Source organism: Micromys minutus (genome assembly GCF_963924665.1).
Source record: "Micromys minutus genome assembly, chromosome: 2".
Lineage (NCBI taxonomy): Eukaryota > Metazoa > Chordata > Mammalia > Rodentia > Muridae > Micromys > Micromys minutus.
In genome coordinates, this window is record NC_137971.1 from 23,482,876 (window position 1) to 23,504,626 (window position 21,751).

At 42.6% G+C, this 21,751-nt stretch overlaps 1 protein-coding gene across 2 annotated transcripts in view; it reads left to right on the forward strand.

Moving 5' to 3' along the window:
• The first annotated feature begins 81 nt into the window (after positions 1-81).
• The window catches only part of CPEB3 (cytoplasmic polyadenylation element binding protein 3), a 182,813-nt gene continuing 161,143 nt past the window's right edge, over positions 82-21,751 (forward strand). Inside the window, exon 1 of one of the 2 annotated variants that reach the window (XM_080911222.1) lies at positions 82-216. The gene's annotated coding sequence lies outside the window, so the exon portion shown is untranslated. Of the gene's footprint in view, positions 279-21,751 lie in introns of both variants that reach the window. The other variant, XM_080911221.1, reaches the window with a different exon arrangement.

The following is a 21,751-nucleotide window of genomic DNA, read 5'->3' on the forward strand; positions in this document are numbered from 1 at the left end:
GGTCACGACGCAGGGGCGGCTCGGAGCAGCCTGGGAGATGTAGTCCTCGGACCGTCCCCGCTAGAGGCTGCACAGCCCGTCGGGACCCCCGCCGCCGCGCCCGCAGCCGCCGGGCCGGCGCCCTCCCGTTTCCTTCCTCCAGGGGGAAAAACATGTCCTTCGGGCCGCTATCCGGGAAGCGGCAGCATGTGGCGCTCCGCTGTCAGTAGCAACAAGGTCAGCGCCCCTTCTCCGCGTCTTGCCCCCTCAGCTCTCGCGCTCAGGTGGGACAGAGCCAGGTGAGGGGTGGCAGCGTGTAGGGCCAGTTTCTGGGCCGGGTCAAGCATGCTGGGCCGCGGTGTCGCGAGGCCAGGCGCTTGGGTCAGCCTCCGCCGCGTCAGAGCCCATCTTCGGGGAGGGACCGGTGGCTTAGTGCCGGGCTGCTCTGGAGGGGCGGGTGGGAAACCCGACTGTTCGCACCGGTGTCTGTCTCTGTGTGTGTTGCGGGGACGTGAGGGTGGGACGCGAGGACCACTTTGCCTGTCTGGGAACCTTCTCGGGGGTGCTGTCGCCCAGCCTTCGAGGGCTGGCGGGCAGCCTCCAAAGGGGACGCGCTGGTCAATAAACAGCCCTTGCTTGCTCAGCTGTGGGTTGTCAGGAGTGTTTGTTTCTTTCGGCAGCTGGTCACTGTTAACCGTTTCTAGTCTCCTTGACACTTCTAAGCAGGTGGATGCGGGGCGAGGGATCAAAAAGGGAGAAGTCACAAATCATCCCTCTGTCTTCTCTGACGCCGCCGGAAGGGATAGCTTCCGAGGGAGGAAAGAGCTGTTGTTGACTTAAACAAATGCGTAATTTGGACGACCTGTGGCATTGTTTAGCGCTGTGATTGGTGGGATGTTTTGGTAGTTTCCCTTTGGGTTATGCCTACGTATTTGCTGCAAAACGTTTGCTGTTTCTTTAAATGGAAATATGGACTATTTGAGCCTGGAATGGTTTCTCAGGCCTGTAATCCCAGACTTGGGAAACTGAAGCAGAAGGATTACCTGGAGTTTGAAGCCACCTGCTCGGTATAATGAATTCCAGAATAACCTAGACTACAGTCTTTAAATAATTAAATAAATAAATTTTAAAAAAGTGCCAGGATATGGTAGGTGTCCAATCCCATAAGCACTGGAGAGGAGGAGACAGGAGAATTAGGAGTTCAAGGTCACCCTCTATTACTGGGGAGTTCCAGTCTGGCCTCAAAAGAACAAAGAAAAAGCCGCGTAGGCCTGACCAGCACATCTGGGAGGTTATTCACAAATTCATAATCAATCCGGAGTACAGAGAGAGACCCTATCTCAAATCAGAAACCATCAAACCTACTTTTGTTTTAGTTTTTCTTTGGCACGGACCATATAACTGCAGCACAAGCATGAGTTAAGTCTAGAGCTCCCCAGATCTGGAGTTACAAATGCATGGTCCACCACACAGAGCCGGCATGCTTTCAAAATTCTTGCTTAATGTAGTTTTTTTTTTTTTTGTTTTTTTGTTTTTTTTTTTACAACCAGCTCTTATCTGTGTAAATCTATTTTTGTACATGGTCAGGATAAATAAATAAAACATAGATTTATTTGGCATCCAGTTTCTGAAATATGTATTTTTAAGTTTATTTATTTATTTTGAGACAGGGTTTCACCATGCAGCCCTGGAATTCATTAGGTAAACTAAAGAGCTTGAACTCACAGAAATCTGCCTCCCTCTGTCTCCTGGGATTAAAGGCTTGTACCAACACACAAGGCTATTTTTATTATTTTTTGTGGGGGCACGTGTGTGTGCAGAAGTCTAAGGTCAGCTTTGGTGGATTCATCTATGGTTCTCCGGACCAGATTTCTCAAAGAACCCAGAGCTTGCTGATTGCTTAAATCCGTTGGCCAGCGAGCTTCAAGGATCTGCCTATCCTTGTCTTCCTTGGTACTAGACTAAGGCAAAATCCATTTAGCTTTGTGATTTATACTAAAGGGAATTCTCATTTCTTAGCTATTTTTAAAGTGTTGTTGTTTGTTTTATATGTTTGTTTGAGGATCTTGCATAGCACCGTCTGTCCTGGAACATAAGTAAAGGGTGATCTAGACCAATTTTCTTTTAATTAAAAATTGATTTGTTCTTATGTGTTTCGCTTGCACGTATACTTGTTTACTGCATGCATGCCGTGCCCACAGAGTTCAGAAAGGGGCATTGAATCTCTTGAGGCTGGGGTCACAGATAGTTGTAAGCCACCACATGAGAATCAAGCCCGGGTCCTCATGATGATCAGTTAGTTCTAACAGCTGAGCCACTTCTCCAGCATCTGTTGGTTTGTCATTCCCCTTCCCCCTCCCCACCTTCTCACCCACCCCCAGTGCATCTTTTCAGACAGGATCTTGCTATGTAGTCCTGGCTGGCTAGGTTGTATTGCATTTTGCTGAAACCCTCTTCCCTCACCTCCTGAATAGGTGTACTCTGCCTTCCCCCTCCTCCTTTTTAAAGATTAGGTTTCACTCTGTAGTCTAGGCTGGTCTACATAGCCCACAATGTCTTTTAACAGATGGCAATTCTTTTGCCAGAGACTCCCAAGTTCAGAGATCTACAGGGATGGCCCATCATACCCTACTTTAGAATGTGTATTTTACCCTAAATTGGAAAATATGATATAGTTCTGTGATAACAAATCCCATTTACATTAGCCTTATTTCAAATTTTTTTATATTTATATTTTTATGAAAAGTCAATTTCCTGTCCTTAAAAATACCCTTATTAGTAGAGAATAATTTCTGTTTGGGGACTGTGGGTATACACCAATAATAAGGCATTTGTTCAACATGCCCAAGGCCCTGGACTTTGCTCCTTAGCCACACTAAGAAAAAGAGGGGAAAGAATGATATTCATATAAACTAAAAGACAGGAGCTCAGGAGATAATATTCTAGTCACAGAGCCTGTTCAGTCCTTCCCCACTCCACATGGTGGAAGGAGAAAACTGGATGCTGGAAGTTCTTTGATTTATACACTACTGTGGAACATATGTAACCCATCTTCCCAGTAAATAAATGCCTTATAAAAGAAAAATGGAAGAAGTCACTTATAGAGTAATATATAAAGCTGGATCTTGTGGCTCACATCTGTAATCCCAGCACTCAGGAAAATGAGGCAGGAGGATTGCTATGAGTTCAAGGCCAACCTGGGTTACAAATTTAGTTCAAGGCTAGCCTGAGCTACAGAGTGAAACCTGTCTCAAAACCAAGAAAGAAACACTCAATCTTAAAAAAAAAAAAAAAAAAAAAAAAAAGCAATAAATATAACTGAAAAGGGAAGAAATGTAAAAACTTCATTTTTTATTAGTATAGGTCAAAGTCATAATTAACAGAATTTATAAATTCTTGCATTTGAAATGGGTCACACATATAGACTGAATTTCAATATTGTTTGTCAACTTTGCTTTCTATGACTTGCTTTTTTGGTAAGACTCAAGATATTTGGAATTTCAAGTTACTCTTTGATTTTGTTTTTAAGTCAGTTTTTTAAAAAGACGTTAGTTTTTGTATTTTAAATTATCTTTATGCTGTGTATCTGTACGTGGGAATGCACCTGTGAGTTCAGGTGTCTCTGGAGCACAGAAGACTGTGTTTGACTCCCTACAGTTGGAGTTACAGGAAGTTGTGAGCTGCCTTATGTGGATACTGGGAATTGGACTCAGGTCCTCTTCAAGAGGAGTATGCAAACACCCTTAACCACTGAGGAGTCCTACTCTGATTTTGAAGAAAGTTTGTATTTCCTTAGAAGCTTGAGCTAACCATAGTAGCATACCCTGTGCTCTTGGTATATAGAAGCTGAAGCAGGAGAACTGTCGTGAACTCAAAGCCTTCTTGGCTACATAATAAGAAAAATTTGATTGTCACTGTCACTTAAAAACAGATTGTACACACTTTCCATTACAAGATTCCTTTCACTAGATAGAGACAGCAAGGTCAGAAGTTCAGGGCCATCTTCAGCCACACAGAGAAATTCAAGTCCTGGCTAATGTGAGAATCTATCTCCAAAAGTTGAATTAGAAAATTGGAAACTTATCTGAGTACATCCTCAGCCTGGCCACCTGAGTTGGGTCCCTGGGACCCACATGGTAGACAGAAAGAACTCTGTCCTCTGACCACCACAACAAGCACTGTCAAATGTATGCTGGTCCACCATCAAAAAATATACATGTATTTTTAAACATATTTATTTATTTATTTGTTTATTTATTTATTTATTTATTTATTATAGGTACACTGTAGTTGTCTTCAGACACACCAGAAGAAGGCATCAGATTTCATTACAGGTGGTTGTGAGCCACCATGTGGTTGCTGGGATTTGAATTCAGGACCTCTGGAAGAGCAGACAGTGCTCTTAACCACTGAGCCACCTCTCCAGCCCTATCCATGTATTTCATACACAGATAATTTGTGGTGAATTGTAGTCAGCTGAGGGAGTAACCAGCATGACTACAGACTTTGTTTTTTGTCCATTGTTATAGTTTTAGCAGAAATTAATTTACTGAAAATGTAAAAAGATTTTCTATGCCTCGAGTAGGAAGAATAAAAGTTGACAATGTTGATTATCCTTAAGAGTTATAGAATATGTTAATATTCTGTATTTAAAAATACTTGGCTATGAACTATTCTAAATATATCCAGAAATGTAAAATAATGAATGATTTAATGTTCTTCTATGACACATGTTTTGAACTGTCTGCCAAAAGGGGTAATGATGGTTTTTCAGAGAAATAATTTAACATCTTCAGGCATCCTCCAAAGAACTGTCAGTTGCCAAAGTTGGTCATAAGCTGTGGGCTGAGCCTTCATTTCAGCCCATCGGAAGTTCTTTGTTAATTCCTTCAGCAGATGTGCTTAGAGAATTCATAATGTAAACAGGCACTAGAATAGCGAATTAAACTGTAATTACCCTTTAGGATCTCAGAAAATGTTTGTGTTTACTAAATGAAAAGGTACTCAGACACAAAACATTATGCAGTGATAATGTGGCAGTTTTACAGAAAGTCACCAGCCTAGCATAGAAACACAAAGGAACTCACAAGTTTGTAGAAGACCCATGTGGCCTGCCATGTTCAAGAGAATGTCTTGACATGGGATGTGGCACTACCTATGTCACTGAAGAGACAGGAGATGGGTCTAGATTTGAAAGAAAAGATTTTAGGACAGGATTTAACCTCTCTGATTCAAGTTGTAGGTCTCTGTTGCATAAGTTGGAAAATATGTTTGTCTGACGGTGTATGGAAAAATGAAAAGGCCTTGAAGTAACTCAGCAGCGGGAATACATTGAGAAGTAAAACCAAGTACAGTTTGCCTTTGTGAAGTCAACTGATGGGTGGGAGAATCATCGTGATGGTAACTTGGAATTGAGCACTTACGAGGAATTACAATTAAGTGTTTGACTGGGAGGCCAGAGCAAGTTATTCTGAGGAACTGACTAGAATACTAAAGACAGAAGAAGAGCAGCCATTAATTGGAAAAGAGAGGAAAGAGTACTCAGGCCAAAGAATGTGTGTAAATGTCCCATGAGGAAAGGGCTTTGATAAGTAAAAGACATTGAAACAAAGAGATTTTAAAGCAACTTTGATCCCTGAAGTTCAAGTGACCCATAGTGAAGAGTTCCACAGGCTTGTGTTAGGAATTTTGCCCTTAGGAGAGATGGAAACTCACTTGGGTGGGGTAGGCCTAACATGAGAAAGACCAATTGTGTAGGAATTTGGGTTAGTTTATAGTTAGAGGTTTGTCCTGGAAATTTTGATAAGTGTGTCCTTTAGTGGAACTAGACTGGCTATCCTGGACTGCTGTCTCTAATTTTGTGTTTGTTTGTTTGAGACAGGGTTTCTCTCAGTAGCCCTGGCTGACCAAGAACTCACTCTGTGTACCAGGCTGGCCTCAAACTCACAAAGACCCACCTACATCTGTAATCTGAGTGCTGAGATTAAAGGCATTTACCATTACACAAGACTACTCTCTTTGTTTCTAATAAGGTCTTGCTCTGTATCCAGCCTGGCCTCACATTTATGATACTTTGTCTCTGCTTCTCTAGAGTTAAGGTAATTAAGCATGTGCCATCATGCCTGGTTTGCTCAGGACTGGTTCTCGAAGATTCACAGTTGCATATATCAGTTGACCATCAAAAGTGGTAAGGGCAGGAACCTGGAAGCAGTAGCTGATACAGAGGCCATGGCGGGGTGATGCTTACTGGCTTGCATCTCATGGTTTGCCAGCCTACTCACTTTTTATAGAACACAGGACCACAGCCCAGAGATTGTACTACCCCATCAAACACTAATCAAGGAGATTCCTTACAGCTGGATCTTATGGAGACATTTTCTCCAATGAGATTCCCTTCTCTCTTATGACTCTACCTTGTGACAAGTTGACATCAAACTAGTCAATATGGAAAGAAAAGAATTATAGGGTAGTGTAGTATATTTTCTCTTCTGTAGCTTAGTCCTGGAATGTCCATGATTTTGTTTTGGGGTGTATGTGTGTGTTTTCTTTCAAGACAGGGTTTTTTTTTTTTTTTTTTTTTTGTGTGTAGCTCTGACTAGAATTTACTCAGTAGATCAGGCTGGCCTTAAACTCAAGAGATTTGCTTGCCTTTACCTCCCATGTGCTGGAATTAAAGTTATGAGACATTGCCCAACTATTTTGACTTTTTAGACAAGTTTTACTTTGTAGTCTAGACTGGCCTGAAATTCACTGTGTAGCCCAGGCTGGCCTTGAACTCTGAGCAATCCTCTTGTATTAGTCTCTTGTGGTTAGATTATAGGCTGGAGTTTATGAGAAAATTATATGGAAAATAATTTTTTTTTTCAAACAGCCACATGTTCCATAGAGCCACCCAAAATGTAGTCTTGTAGACCTAGGATTTCCCCTGACCCTTTCCAGAGAATATACACATTTTCAATTGCATTAATATTTATACCAATGGATAAGCAACTGCAGATAAAAATTTCTTGCATATGAGCATCATTCAGACAGCACTAATGGTCACATATTTACCATAGCGTGCGTGCATTAAACATTAGAACCAAATAGTTTTCTTTACTGTTCAAGTTTAAGCAGTTAAACATATTTGTTTTGATAGTCTTTGCACTTTAATGTTCATGTTTCTATTGTCAGTATATGAATGGGTATGGTGCGCCCTTCTGTGTCTACAGCATGATTGACAGTGCAGTGGTGTTAGCTCACTCCACCTCAGCCCTGTGGCACGGGAGATAGAAGCAGGAAGATTGCTTGAATGAACACAGAGGTTTGAGGCTAGCCAGAAGTGGTGGGCCAGGACTTGTGATTCTAGCACACAGGAGGCAGCCTGGGATGCGTAACAACACCCTATTTTAAAAAGCAAATCAATAATAAACCCAAATAGCCCAAGTTGAAAATGGACAAAAGATCTGAGCAGACATTTCTCTAATCATGGTGAGCAAATAAAAAGGTGTTCATCTTTTATTAGCCTATATATCATAGAGATTAAAGTGGCTTTTGTTTTGCTTTCTTCTATCTGAAACCATTAGAATCCTTAGGATCTAGGAGTTTTTCTTGGTTTGTTCTGAGTTTTGATCCTGGGCATTGAGCCTCGTACTTGAACCAGTGGGCTCTTTTTCAGCACCTGGTCCTTTTTTTTATGTGTACATTTGCTTGTGTTTTGATTTGTTCTCTCCTAGAAAGTTCCTGACTCTAAATTGACTATTAGCTGCTTGTTGCTTCTGGAACTTGATTTTTAAGGTTTGCTATTTCCACAGCTCTCTGTTAATCTTATACTCTCACCATTCAGAGTGCCCCATTCAGAGGCAGCTAGAGCCTCTGTTGGAAGGGCTAGCGATGGCAGTGAACCTGAAGCAGGAGGTGCCATGGAGAAGTAAAAATAGACTGTAAAAGGGAGAAGATAGAGTTTACAAAAAAGATACACACTGCAGCCGCATGCTACCCAGAATTCAAACAGCTTGGAGATAATTTGCTGAAAAATTAGAAAAATCAAGCAACATTTCCATTTTTTTTGTTACTTATTCACTTTACATCCTGCTCACTGACCCCCCCAATCCTTACCCTCATGCCCTCTTCTCTGAGCAGGTGGACCCCTCTCCAGTATCCCCCACCCCCACCAAGTCCCAGCACTTCAAGTCTCTTTGAGGTTAGGCGCATCCTCTCCCACTGAGACCAGACAAGGCAGCCCAGCTAGAGGAACATATTCCACAGACAGGCAACAGCTTTTGGCATACCACCCCCCCACACACACGAAGACCAAGCTTCACATCTGCTACATGTGTGCAGGGAGGCCTGGGTGGAACCTGTGTATGTTCTTTGGGTGGTGGTTCAGTCTCTGAGAGGCCCATGGATCTAGGTTAGTTGACTGTTGGTCTTCCTGTGGAGTTCCTGTCCCCTTCAGGGCCCACAATCCTTCCTCCTATTCTTCCATAAGACTCTCCAAGCTGCATCCACTGTTTGGCTGTGGGTGTCTGCGTCAGCTGCTGGGTGGAGCCTCTCAGTGGACAACCACGCTAGACTGTCTGCAAGCATAATCGAATTATCATTAATAGTATCAGGGATTGGTGCTTGCCTATGGTCTCAATTTGGGCCAGTTACTGATTATTCCCTCAGTCTCTTCTCCATCCCCATCCCTGCATTTATTGTAGACAAAATAAATTTTATGTTGGTTGGAAATGTTTTTAAAGCAAGTATTAAACATTTTGTGTGGGCTGTCAGGATGGCTCCATGGGTTAATACACTTGGCACCAAGATTGACAACCTGAACTTCATCCCCAAAATTCACACTGTGGAAGGAAGGAACTGACTTCTGCAAGCTGTATGCTGATCTCTACATTTGCACCTTGCAGTACACAAATACAGAAGTAATTTTTAAAATGTAGGTTCTGGAAACCGAAGTCAAATTTACTAATTTATTATTTTCACTCCCAGTTAGCTAGTGAAAGGGAGAAAACAGGACCCCACAATTAGGAGGAGGGCTTGTCTTTCTGTCTGGCTCTCTTCTTTCTCTTTCTGTCCTTCCTTCCATCCATTTTACAGGTATGAGTTTCCCCTGCATGTATGTATGTTAGTGCACTATGTGTGTAGTGCCTGAGGAGGCCAGAAGAGGGTGTCAAGTATTGGAGTTAATGTGGTTCTAAGTCACCAAGTGGGTGGGTACTGGGTCTTCCACTAGGAGGGGAAAATACTCCTAACTCTGAGCCATCTCTCCAGCCTTGAAGATTTTTCCTCTTCTTCCTCCTCCTTTTCTTTTCTCTTTTTTTCTTACCTCTCTCTCTCTCTCTCTCTCTCTCTCTCTCTCTCTGTGTGTGTGTGTGTGTGTGTATGTGATGTGGTTGGTTTTTGCTTTTTTTTGAGACAGAGTTTCTCTAGGTATCCCTGACTGTCTTGGAACTCCCTCTGTAGACCAGGCTGGCCTCCAACTCAAAGATTTGCCTATCTCTGCCTCCTGAGTGCTGGGATTAAAGGCATGTGCCACTTTTAATGGCTTGAACTTGCCAAGTACATCTGTGGAAACACAGAGCTGACCCTCATACCACATGGTGAAAAATTGAATTTCTCCCTCAGAGATAAAACAAGGATGTATGCTCTTTTTTTCAATAATGTCCTAGAGGCTTTCACCAGGTCAATCAAGAAAGAAAAAAAAACAAAGGCCATCTGTGCTGGTTAGTTTTTGTCAACTTGAAAACAGAGTCACCTGTGAATAGAGAGCCTCAACTTAGGAAACTGGTCAGTGGGCCTTGTCTGTGAACATTTTCTCAATTGCCAATTGACTTGGGAGGGCCCATATTCCACCGTGGGTTGTATAAGAAAGCAAGCTAAGTGTGCCATAGAGAGCAAGCTGGTGAGCTGCATTCTTCCCTTGTCCCGGACTCCTGGGTTTTTATTCGAATTTATGCCTTGACTTTTGTCTTACTTAGGGTTTTACTGCTGTGAACAGACACTATGACCAAGGCAAATCTTATAAAAACAACATTTAATTGGGGCTGGCTCACAGGTTCAGCGATTTAGTCCAGTATCATCAAGGATGGAGCATGGCAGCATCCAGGCAGGCATGGTGCAGGCAGAGCTGAGAGTGCTACATTTTTATCTGAAGGCTGCTAGCAAAATACTGAATTCCAGGCAGTTAGGATGAGAGTCTTATAACCCACACCCACAGTGACACACCTACTCCTGCAGGGCCGCACCTTCAAATTGTGCCACTTCCTGCCCCCAGCATATTCAAACCATCACAACATCCTTTGATGATGGATTATAACATGTAAAGAGAAATACTTTTCTTCTGTGATGGTTTCAATATGCTTGGCCTAGGAAATGGCACTATTGGTAGGTGTGGCCTTGTTGGAGTGGGCGTGGTCTTGTTGGAGAAAGTATGTCACTGTGGGGTGGGCAATGAGATCCTCCTCCTAGGTGCCTAGAGATTCAGTCTTCTCCTGGTTCCCTTTCCGACAAGATGTAGAACTCTCAGCTACTTCTCCAGCGCCATGCTTGCCTGGATGCTGCCATGTTCCCGCCATGATGATAATGGACTAAACCTCAGAACCAGTAAGCCAGCCCCAACTAAATGTTGTCCTTTATAAGAGTTGCTTTGGTCATGGTATCTCTTTACAGCAAAGAAACCCTAACTATGACACTTCCACAAGTTACTTTTGGTCATGCTGTTTAATCACAGTGACAGATGTAAACTAGAACAGAAATTGGTTTTAGACTGGGCTGTTGCTGAGACAAACCTATGTTGTTTTTTGGGAACATTGTGGGAGCAGTTGAAGCTTTGGGCTGGATAAGGCCATTGAATTCTCAGAACGTAATGAACTGTTATGAGAGCTTGGGAGATAGGAATGTGGAGAGAGGTGCAGATGATGAGGGCCTGGCTTGTGAAGTTCCAGAGCAAAGCAAGTCAGTTCTCCTCCATGGTTCCCGACTCTAGTTTGAGTTCTTGTCCCAGCTTTCTTAATGATGGCTGTGGTTGGAACATGGAAACCAAGTAAACCTTTCTCTCTCCAAGTTGTCTTTGGTCAGTATTTCATCACAGTACCAGACAAACAGACTAATACGGCATCATATTGGAAAGGAAGAAGAGAAACTATTTTATTTGCTGATGAAATGGTCTTATGCTTAGAAAAACTCAAAAGAGCTGACTCTGCTCTGAGTCAGGCTTTTTGCTGCTCGCTGTAAGGGGAACATATGCCTGTGCTGTGGGGTGTGCCTGTCTTCTGAGAACCTCTCCCTTTGCCTTTATGTTTAAAGTCTGTATTAAAGCATCTTTAATGAGGCCTGGTGTGGTGGGGCTCAGGAAGCACAGGTAGATATTCTGTGAGTTCAAGACTGGCCTGGTATATATAGTAAGACCCTCTCTCAAAACAAAACAGAACACTATGAAAACTTTAATGAAAAAAATTTCAAGGAATTATACACAACAATATTAGAACCAAAGTGCAAGTTTAACAAGACTACAGGTTATAAGATCAAAATGGATGATCTATTATACACTAGCAGTGACCAATACAGGAATAAAAGTAAGAAAAAGAAGTTTCACTTATAAAAACATCAAAAGGAACAAAATAAGGATGGGAATATAGCTCAACTTGCAAAACACTTTCCAAAACATGCACAGTGCCCTTGGATTAATTCCTATCACCACATAAGCCTAGAAGTGGTGGTGAATGATACTAATCACAGCACTGGGGAGTTGAGGCAGGAGGATTAGGAGTTTAAAGTTAGCCTCAGCTATACAGTAAGTCCAAGGTTAGTTGGGCTACCTGAGAACAGTGACAATGGGCTGGCAAGGATGGCTTGGGGGGTCGAAGCACTGGAGGCACTCCTTTCCAATCCCTAGATGCCAGGGTACAAGGAGAGAGTGAACTCTGCCCTCCACAGATGCACCTCGGCAGGTGGGCATCCATACTCACCCACTCACAGGTCAAATGTACAAGGGAGATGGAAAATGAGAATAAAACAAAGGAATCAGTTTAACAAAAGCAGTGAATAACATCTGAAAACTAAGAAATTAAACATCCAGTAACTGGAAAGAGTTCATCAAAGATTGTGTGTGCGTTTGTGCGTGCGCAAGTGCCATGACAGCTGTATGGAGCCCAGAGGATAGCTTTTATGAGCTGGTTCTTGTCTTTGATGATGTGGGTTCTGGAGATCCTGAACTCAAGTTACTAAGATTGGCAGGGATTGCCTTTATCTTCTGGGCCTTATTGGTGCTCATCTCCTGATTTTAAAGCTCAATAAAATACTACAATATTGAAGATAGTATAGTAGTGTCGTAAGACATTTAGATTAGCGGACCAGGAAGTCTGCAAGTAAGTCATAACATTCCTGATGGGCACCAGAATAATCTAAGAGGCAGTGACTTTAATTTTTTCAAACCTTATTTTTAATGATGGTTCTTAAGCACTTTAACATCTCTTTAGCCCACCACCCACCAGAGGTAGTGGAAAAGAAAGGATATGGGAGTGGAGAGAAGTGGATCTGTTTAGAAATGTTCTTTGGAGCAATTCCTATTTGTGTTGTCTGGAAACCAGCAGTTCAGAACACAGGTCAGCAGGCAGTAGCAGCTTGATCTACCTGCAAACACTTTGTGGGTACATCAGCAGTCTAGTTCAATAGAGTCAGGTTAGCCACAGCAGGGACATGACCTAGCAGAGAGACAGCCAGGCCTCAGCCTCGGCTTGAGTCAGCAGGAGGGTCCTGGAGGGACACCAGGAGAAGTTCTCAGCTGTGCCTCTCTCAGGGAAGCAAAGATCAGCGAAGACATGAGACTTATATGCGTTGCACAGCTAGCTGGAGCAGCAAGCCAAGCTGTCTCCATCCCTCCGTGAAGTCCTATTTATACCCTCCAAACGTCACGTGTCTCCGTGTGCCTTGCTTCAGCATGGCTCATGCCTCAGCATTTGCATCCAATCAGCCACTGATTGGAAGAAACTGAAGCAACAAGAAGCTACTGCACACCACCAGAAGTTTTCTGGTGCATTTCTGTCTATGGAGTTTCAACAAATGCAGCTCGAGTACACGAGGTAAGGCGGACCAATACGTGCTTGTTGCTAGCAAACCCTTCATGTGACCGTTCATGTGCTTGCTCTAGCAGAACGTCCTCTCTTCTGTGCTGCTTCAGTCAAATGTTTCTTCAAAAACCTGCCTGAGCCTTTCAAACCCGTGTCCACTTTTACAAAATGTTTCTTCACATGTTTGCCCCAGCAAAACAGCATCCAACCGGCTTTCCAGAGAACCCTTCAGTTTCCACGTAAAGAAAGCAGAAGCATGAGTGCCCAGGACCTGGGGCTAGACTGTGCTTTCTTACAGGTGACACCACCACCACAGGTGACAAAGGAAGAACAAACTGGACTTAATCAAAATGAACAGCTCTTGGGCCGGAAAGGAGGGGTTTTAGTCAGATATTTTTGGTGATGAGGAATAGCTGAGACAGTCTAGATGTGGTGACCCAGGCCTGTAATCCCAGCACATGAGAGTAGAATATCAAGTATTCGGATATTGATCACACCTAGTCTTTGTGGTGCTTTATTCTTTTTTAAAGATTTATTTTGTTTGGATGTATGTAGGTATGTGTACCACGTGTGTTCGTAGTGTTCATGAATGTCACATGAGGGTATGGGGTCCCCTGGATCTGGAATTATGTATGTAGGTGTGGTTGTGTGGTGCTGGGAATCAAACTGTAAGAGCAGCCAGTGCTCTTCACTGCTGAGCCCTCTCTGTCTCTCTTTAGGTTGAAGAGTACTTTGATAGTTGATACTTTATTGACTAAATATTCCCTGTAATAGCAATGCTAACAATTCCTGACTTACATAGAATGTTTGAGAAACTTAGTATTTATTCTCCTTATAGTTTTGTCCTCAGATTTGTAATTGAGCAGACCAGGCTTCTAAAGTCCTAAATGTGGGTTAGACACAGCAGAGTAGCCTTATCATTCGGCCCTCAGCGCGGAGAGTTTGAGAGTGAGTGTGGGTGCCGTTTCCTGCCAGCACCACAGCACCACAGCGTGGCTATTCTGTCAGCAACTGACTTCCACTCTGCTGCCTGAGCCACAGTGTCTCGTGGAATTCAGGTTCTGTTCCTTCTCATTGTTAAAAATCCCCTAGGAGGAGAGTGCAGCTCCAGACATACACACATTACATACAAACATACAAACTTGGGAGTACTCAACTCCATAAATTCAACATTGCTAGAGATTAAGCCACAGATCAACTCTAACACTGTAATTGTAGGTGATTTTAATACTCTACTTTACCCAATGGACTTGTCTTCCAGATCAGGCAAAACAAACAAAAACAACAACAACCAAACAAACAGAAATATCATCGTGAAGTAACATCATTGACCCAAAAGTCCTTACTCCATCATTATAGAATGCACCTTCTTAGTTTCCATGAAAAACATTTTTAATGGACTCATGGTGTTATTTGGTTTTAAGAGATGGATTCTGCCTGGTATAAGTGGGTCTTTAGGGGCAAATGGCCCGATGGAGATGGACCTACCGCTGTTCTGGCTGTGGTCTCTACTTCTTGTTCAACACTATGTGAGGCATTTCTGCCAAAGTAATGTCGTCACTGCTGTGACTGACTTAAACTGATGAAAACATGAGCCAAAATAAACCTTTCCTCCATGAAGTGATTTCTGTTAGGTTATTTTGGTCACAATGATGCAGAAGTAACTAACACAGAAAATTGGCCAGTCAATAACTGTGACTAAACCTGAGCACGTGGTTCATAAGCCTTTGGGGTTGTTTGTTTTTGAACAGTTTGGTGATTCGGACTAGAGAAGCTGCAGAATGTTATAAGAGCTTAATAGGCCTCTGGTTATTTTCTGTCTCTCTCTGCTCAGAGTGCTTTAGACAGGGCACCTCAGAACAGTGGAGATATGTTTGGTGCTGTTTCCAATAAAGACTGCAAGGACTTTGGAAGAAATGTTCATTTCTGACTGCAGCAGGAGTCAGAAATATCCAGTCACAAAGAAAAGTTGTTCAAGTTGATTGTGTTGTGTTTAACATACATATGTAATCCCCAAATCTAGGGAGGATGCTGCTGAGCTATATATAGTGAGTTTAAGACCATGGGTGCATAGGAAAGAGAAATGTTCAATAAAATGATGGGGATGAGATAGCAAGATGGTTTAAAGCACTGGGATGGTAGAAGGAGGATCAAGGGACTCAGGGCTGTCTTAATTACATAATGAGTTTGAGGCTAACCTGGGTCACATGAGGCCCCCCACCTCAAAAAACTAAACGAAACCAAAAACACTCAAAATGTTTTAATAAATATACTTAAAATATATTTGACTCTTGTATGTGCTAGAAAAGTGCTATACACTGGGCTATATCCCAGCCCCTTGTGATTTTATTTATTTAATAGTGTGTGTGTGTGTGTGTGTGTGTGTGTGTGTGTGTGTGTGTGTTTGAGTGTTTGAGTGTTAGCATGTGTATATGTTTGAGTGGGTGCCGGAGCAGGCCTGAGGTATAGGATCCTCTGGAGCTGCAGTTCCAGGAGGTTGTGAGACCAGGACATGGAATTCACCAATTAGGCTAGGCCTGCAGGCTCCAGGAATCCTCTCAGCTCTCCTTCCCCAGCAGCGGGATTACGAGAATGTCCCATCATGCCCCACTTTCTATATGGGTGCTAAGGACAGAACTCTGGTCCTCTGGAAGAGCAGCAAGTGACCTTAACTGTTGAGCTATCTCTTCAGCCTTTATTTATCATCCCTAAGCCTGAGTTTTCTTAAAACAAAACAAACAGGGATGGTGCAACAGTTAAAATCACTGGCTGCTAAACTTGATGATCTGAGTTCAATGCCCAGGACTCAGGTGCTGGAGAGAGAGAGAACTAGCTCTCTCCCCCTCCTTCCTTCCTCACCTCTTTCCCTCCTTCCCTATACCCCCCCCCACAATAAATGTGACAAAAATGAAAACTCAAGCAAAAGAATGAAAACTTTTATTATTTAGGGTAATGTGAAGATTAACTTTCTAAGACAGTGGTCCTCAACCTTCCTTATGCTGTAGCCCATTTGGACAGTTCCTCATGTCGTGGGACCTCAACCATAAAGTTATTTTCAATGCTACTTTATAACTGTAATTTTTTTACTGTTATGAATCATAATGTAAGTATCTTTTTAGTGGATGTATTTTTGAAGATAGAGGTTTGCCAAAGGAGTTGAGACCCACAGGTTGAAAACCACTGTCCTAAGGCACAAGAAATTCTTATGTAGTGAATGTTAGGTATTGTAAACATCATTAATAGATGTTGAAGAAATTCTATATACACAAAACTTTAAAGCAAATAAACAAAAAAGAAAAGGAAACTATTAAAAATGTCTCCATCCTGTGGTGGCTGAAGTCATTCCTCACTGTCTTCTGTTCCAGAAGCAGGAAACACAGTCTGAGGGAAGAAGCGGCAGAAGGAGCATCTGGAGGCAGAGGCAGGTGCATCTCTGAGAGTTATGGCCAGTCAGGACTACATAATAGATCTCAAAAAAGGAAAAAATAAGCATGTGGATAGTAAGATCCTATTTCTCTCTCCTAGTGGACTGACTCATGTGACTGATGATGTTGGTGTTAAGGAGAGAAAGGGCAAAAAAAAAAAAAAAACTCTTCCCTGTATAGAATTTCTAGGAAGCTCCACAGCCTTGTATTAACTTTAGACTGTAAATATTGACCTTTACTGTTTTAGTTTGTTAAAAATGCTTTTATATACACTAACATAATTTTGGATATTTAGATACAGCAGCTGTTAAAATTGTCTCCATTTCATTCTTAGAGGAAGGTAACTAAGAAACTGAGAACATGGGTCTTTTAGGCATATTGTCTGTGTAAAGGTTCAGGCACCTTTCCTTCCCAAAGTTATAATCTGTAACTGGCCTGGTTGGCCTCAGATTCCTGGGCTCAAATAATCCGCTTGTATTAGTCTTTTGGTATTTGGGGATACAGGGTCCACCACTGCTCCTAGAGAGATTTTGTTGTTTTTAGGAAGACTAGGGTATTGCATTCTATGCAAGAGGCCAGTGGGCCAGGTAGTAACAGAGTGCTGCCTGCTTACTTGTTACTGTTATTACTTAGGTCCAGGCAAGTGGTAGTGGGAATAGTTATCCTTATACAATAAGATGGAGATATACTTTATTTATTTTTGAGACAGGGTCTCGTTTATCTCAGACTTGTCTCAAACTCACTAGGGAGCCAAGGCTGTCCTTGAATTCTGGCTCCTTTCATGTCAGCCTTACATGAATAATGTAACATGGGTGCTGTTATTGCTGTCATGTGACACTATGCCTGATGAGAATGAACTCTGATAATCTCATGCTCTTCCCACATGTCAGCTCTTACAAAGTTGATCCCCTGCTACTGTGATGATGTCATTTCCTGTTTAGCATTTTGGCAGGTAGTCTATTTTTCCCAAAAGTGGTAGCAGAGGTAGTCACCACACATATTTGTTTCTCAGATTCCCCCAAGAAAATATCAGTCAGAGTCAGGTATGGTGGCACTTGCCTGTAATCCTAGCTCTCAGGATGCTGAGGTAGGAGGCTTGTGAGTTTGGGGCCTGTTTGGGGCATTTAGGGTAATACTGTCTCCAACAAACTAATAAACAAAATGTAAAAACACCTCCGGATTTTGGTTTATGTGGTTAAGGCAAACCCTAAAGAAGCCAATCTTCAATACTAGACAAAGATGGCCTACAATAAATGTAACTACTATATGAGTTATAGTGTGAGTAACAAAACAAAAGTGATAGGTGGCATATACCTTTAGTCCCAGCATTCTGGATGCTGAGGTAGGTAGATGTATGTGAGTTAATTCAAGGCTAGCCTGGTCTATATATTGAGACCCTGTGTCAAAAACAAACAAAACTCATAGGTCAATTAAGAATTGAATCACCATCTCTTCTTCTTGATCTCTCAACAGATGTCCTGTGTAGGAACTGTGTTTTCTACCCTTCTGAGCTTAGCCCTGATTTCCCCATTGCTGGGAAATATTCATGCATCCTGTTTTGGATTGCCTCTTCAGGATGTAGCTCTACAATAAGGTTCTTGTCTTTGCTTAGAAGAGTATGGGCTGGATTTTAGTCTCTACTGCTCACTTTCTGGTGCTGAGGGGTATATTAAACAACCTGTGAAAGGGAAGTGAGGGCTCTGTACCGGGTAGTCACTGCATAAGCTATCAGCTTTGTGTCAGATTATAAAAGTGGAGGAATTTGGTAAAGTCCAGTTCCCCACGGAAGAAGGCACCGATACTATACAGACACTACTTGGCATCAAATGAGAGGCTCCAAGGGTTATCTGGACAGACACACAGACATTGTCCTTGTTGTGGTTATTCCCATGACTCATCAGATTGTGTAGAACCTGCTAATTGGTGGCTGCTAATGCAGAGATGGTAGGACAGAGAAGTTTGCTTCATTACCTCTAGTGTGACTAGCCTTTTCTCTCAATCTGTTAAGACAAGCCAGCTGTCCTTTTACTTTTAGACAAGGTCTTCTGTGGCCCAGTTGACCTTGATTTTAGCATAGAACTGAGGATGACAACTCTAGAACTGAAGGTGACCTTGAACCTCGGATCCTCGGACGGCTTCCACCTCTAGTGCTGGAATGATCAGGATGTGCCACTGCACTGGGCTTTGATGAGTCATCTTCTGGGAGATAGTCATGCTTATTTTACAACATCCACAGAGAGACCCTCTTGCCCACGGATAGAATCTGGTTTTCATACAACTTTGTTTCAATGGTAGAAAGAAAAGTTGCTTAACCATCATTTGCCTTCTTTCTACACCGTTCAAGGTCAAACTGTTTTTGTGGTTGTGTGGATTGAGGAGAAGTGAATGAAAACAAGTATGGTGCTACACTTCTGTAATCCCAACATTCAGAAGGCTGAGGCAGGAGGGTCAGGAGTTTAAGCCTAGCTTGCCCTACACAGGCAGTTCTAGGCCGGTCTGAACTACACAGTCAAATCTTGTCTCAAAAATAAAGTAAAAAACGAAAAAACAAAAAAATATATTTATTTCAAAACCAACAAAAGCGAAGTATGTGGAAAGCAGCTAGCATTGTGTCTTGGACATTATGTATGCTCCATAAATACTCACTGTACAGCCTGGCCTGGTTGGACATGCTTGCTATCCCAGTCACTGGGAAGGCTGAGGCAGGAAGACCAGGCCAGGTTAATGAATGAGTTCAAGGCCAGCTTGGGTAACCTAGTCTGTCCCTGTCTGGAGAAAAGGCTGAGTTGTCCTTCAACAGATGACTGGATGAAGAAATACATTATCTATATGGCTATAAAGGATGGAATGGTATCATTGGCAGGAAAATGGGTAGATCTGGAGTTTATCACAGTAAACCAACAAGCAGCAGGGTGTAGTAGCACACTCCTGGAAACAAGAGAGGCTCATGGTTCTCAGTGGACTAGCTTGCATGGAGGGGTAGGGATGATATAACCTGAAAACATAGGTTGGACTAGACAGAGTCCCGAATTCTAGGGTAAGGGTTTGATCATGGCCTATAGACAGCAGTAGATGATAAGACAAGACTTTTCCATGTAACTGTGGAATAGATAGATGAAGAAAATTCATCACGGTCACAGCTTCAGCTTTTGGGATGGAAGCTGAAGTTATAAAAGCAAACATGATCCTTCCAAAGCCTGTCCCTTGATGGTTTTTCTTAGTGTCAATTTTATGACTACAACTTTTTTTTCTGTGCTGGGGTAGACCTCAGGGTCTTACTCATGCTGGACAAACAACACTCTGCCAAGTGGTGCTGGCACACACCACTGTTACAGCACTTGGGAAGCAGAGGCAGGTGGGTTTGCGTTTGAGGGCAACCTGGTCTTGAACAGAGTGAATACATGAGCAGCCAAAGGCTACTCAGAGAAACTGTCTCAAAAGGGGGTGGGGGGACTAGGGATTGAACATAGGCTTTGGTAGGTAAACCCCTCATTACTGAGCTATAGACCCAGCTCCTAGAACAATTAAAAGCTGGTGGGATTAAGAACTGTGTAGAATTTACGTCCCTGAAGTCTTGTGAAGGAATACAGTCTTCGCTGGGCTTAGTACTGAATGCCTATACTTGGAAGCAGAGGTGGGAAGATTGCTACAAGTTAGAATGGTATTCACATGGTATGCATAGTGAATTCTAATCTGCCAGTGGCTATTATGTAAGGAGACTGTCTCAAAAATTAGTGTGTAACTGGGATTTCTATCAAGAGAGCTTAGTCGGTTAAGACTTATTCCACCAAGCCTGTTGAACCTGAGTTTGGTCCTAAGGAAAGAGAACAGACTCCTTTAAGTTGCCTTCTGACACATAGTGATTTTTATTGCAGTGCTAGATATAGAACATGGAGTTTTGTTAGATAGGCACATCTTTACTGAGCTATATACCCAGCCTCTGGAATAATTAAAGCATGAACTAACTGTGTGTGATTTATTCAGCCCTCCTTCATTTGCCCCCCAAGCATATGCCACCATGCTCATCCTGCTTTTTGTTTTGAAACAGGGTCTTTAGTAGCATAGGTTGGCTTGCAACTCACTGTGTAGCTCAGAATGATCTTGAACTCCTGATCTTTTTTGCCTCTACCTCCTGACTTGGGATTGCAGGCTTGTGCTACTGTGCCTAGATATGTCTATCTGATTTTATAATAAGTATAATATGTATGTGACTGTAGATGACATGAATGCGTGCGTGCCTGCAAAGGCCAGAAAAGGGTGTCATTCCTGGAGCTGGAGTTACAGCAGTTGTGAGCTTCCTGTTGTGTCAAGAACATAAACTCGGGTCCTTTTGAAGAGCAGCATGAACTCTTAACCTCTGGGCATTTCTCCAGCCTATTTGTCTGGTTTTTGAGACAATGTCACACCTATAGTGGTCTAGGATTAGCAATCCTCCTTCCTCAGTGTCCCAAGGGCTAGGATTCCATGTACATGAGCTATTGTACCTGTTCTTAATGATATATTCTAAAAATAATTCTGCAGTTTTTATAGTCTCCACAGACTCCACAGTCCTTGCAACTCAGTTACTGTGATGAAAGTAAGACAATTATAACAAAACAAACAAACAAACAAAAGGATAGAGAGAGTTAAGGGCAATTGCTTTTGTTGCAGAGGCCCAGGGTTCAGTTCCCAGCACCCATATTGGGCAGCCCACAACCGTTTGTAACTCCAGTTCCAGAAGATCTTGTACCCTCTTCTGGCATCCTCAGGTACCAGGCACTCAGGTGGTACGCATGTATGTATGTATGTATGTATGTATCCAGAGAAACACTCATACATAAGAAAACAAAAGTTAAGTGTGGTGGCCCCATGTCTGTAAACTGTGTTAAAGACAGGAATATCAGGACTTTAAAGACTTAGGAAGCCTGCAGTCAATGTGAAACTTGTCTCAAGAAAACAAAACAAATGAAGAGAGGAAATAAAAAAACAAACCACAGAAAACAGAAAAAGAGAGAACATTATGGTGAGGGAGATTCAACTTGAATTGAGTAAAATCTAAAAAATATCATTTTTTTAAGAGTGAAAAGAGCAAGATGGAGCTGGAGAAACAGACTTAGGTCCAGGTGGACTTGATCCGCTATAGTCCTGTCACACCCTCTGCACTTGCCGAGCTCCTCGGCCTGCTGGACAGTTTGAGAAGCTGTGGCAGGGGACGGGGAGACAGCAGCACAGATTGTGTTGGAACAGCCACTGGAACAGGATGGAAAGGCCACCACAGATGAACACCCCCAAGTGCTGATGGATGTGAAGAGAAGGAACCCC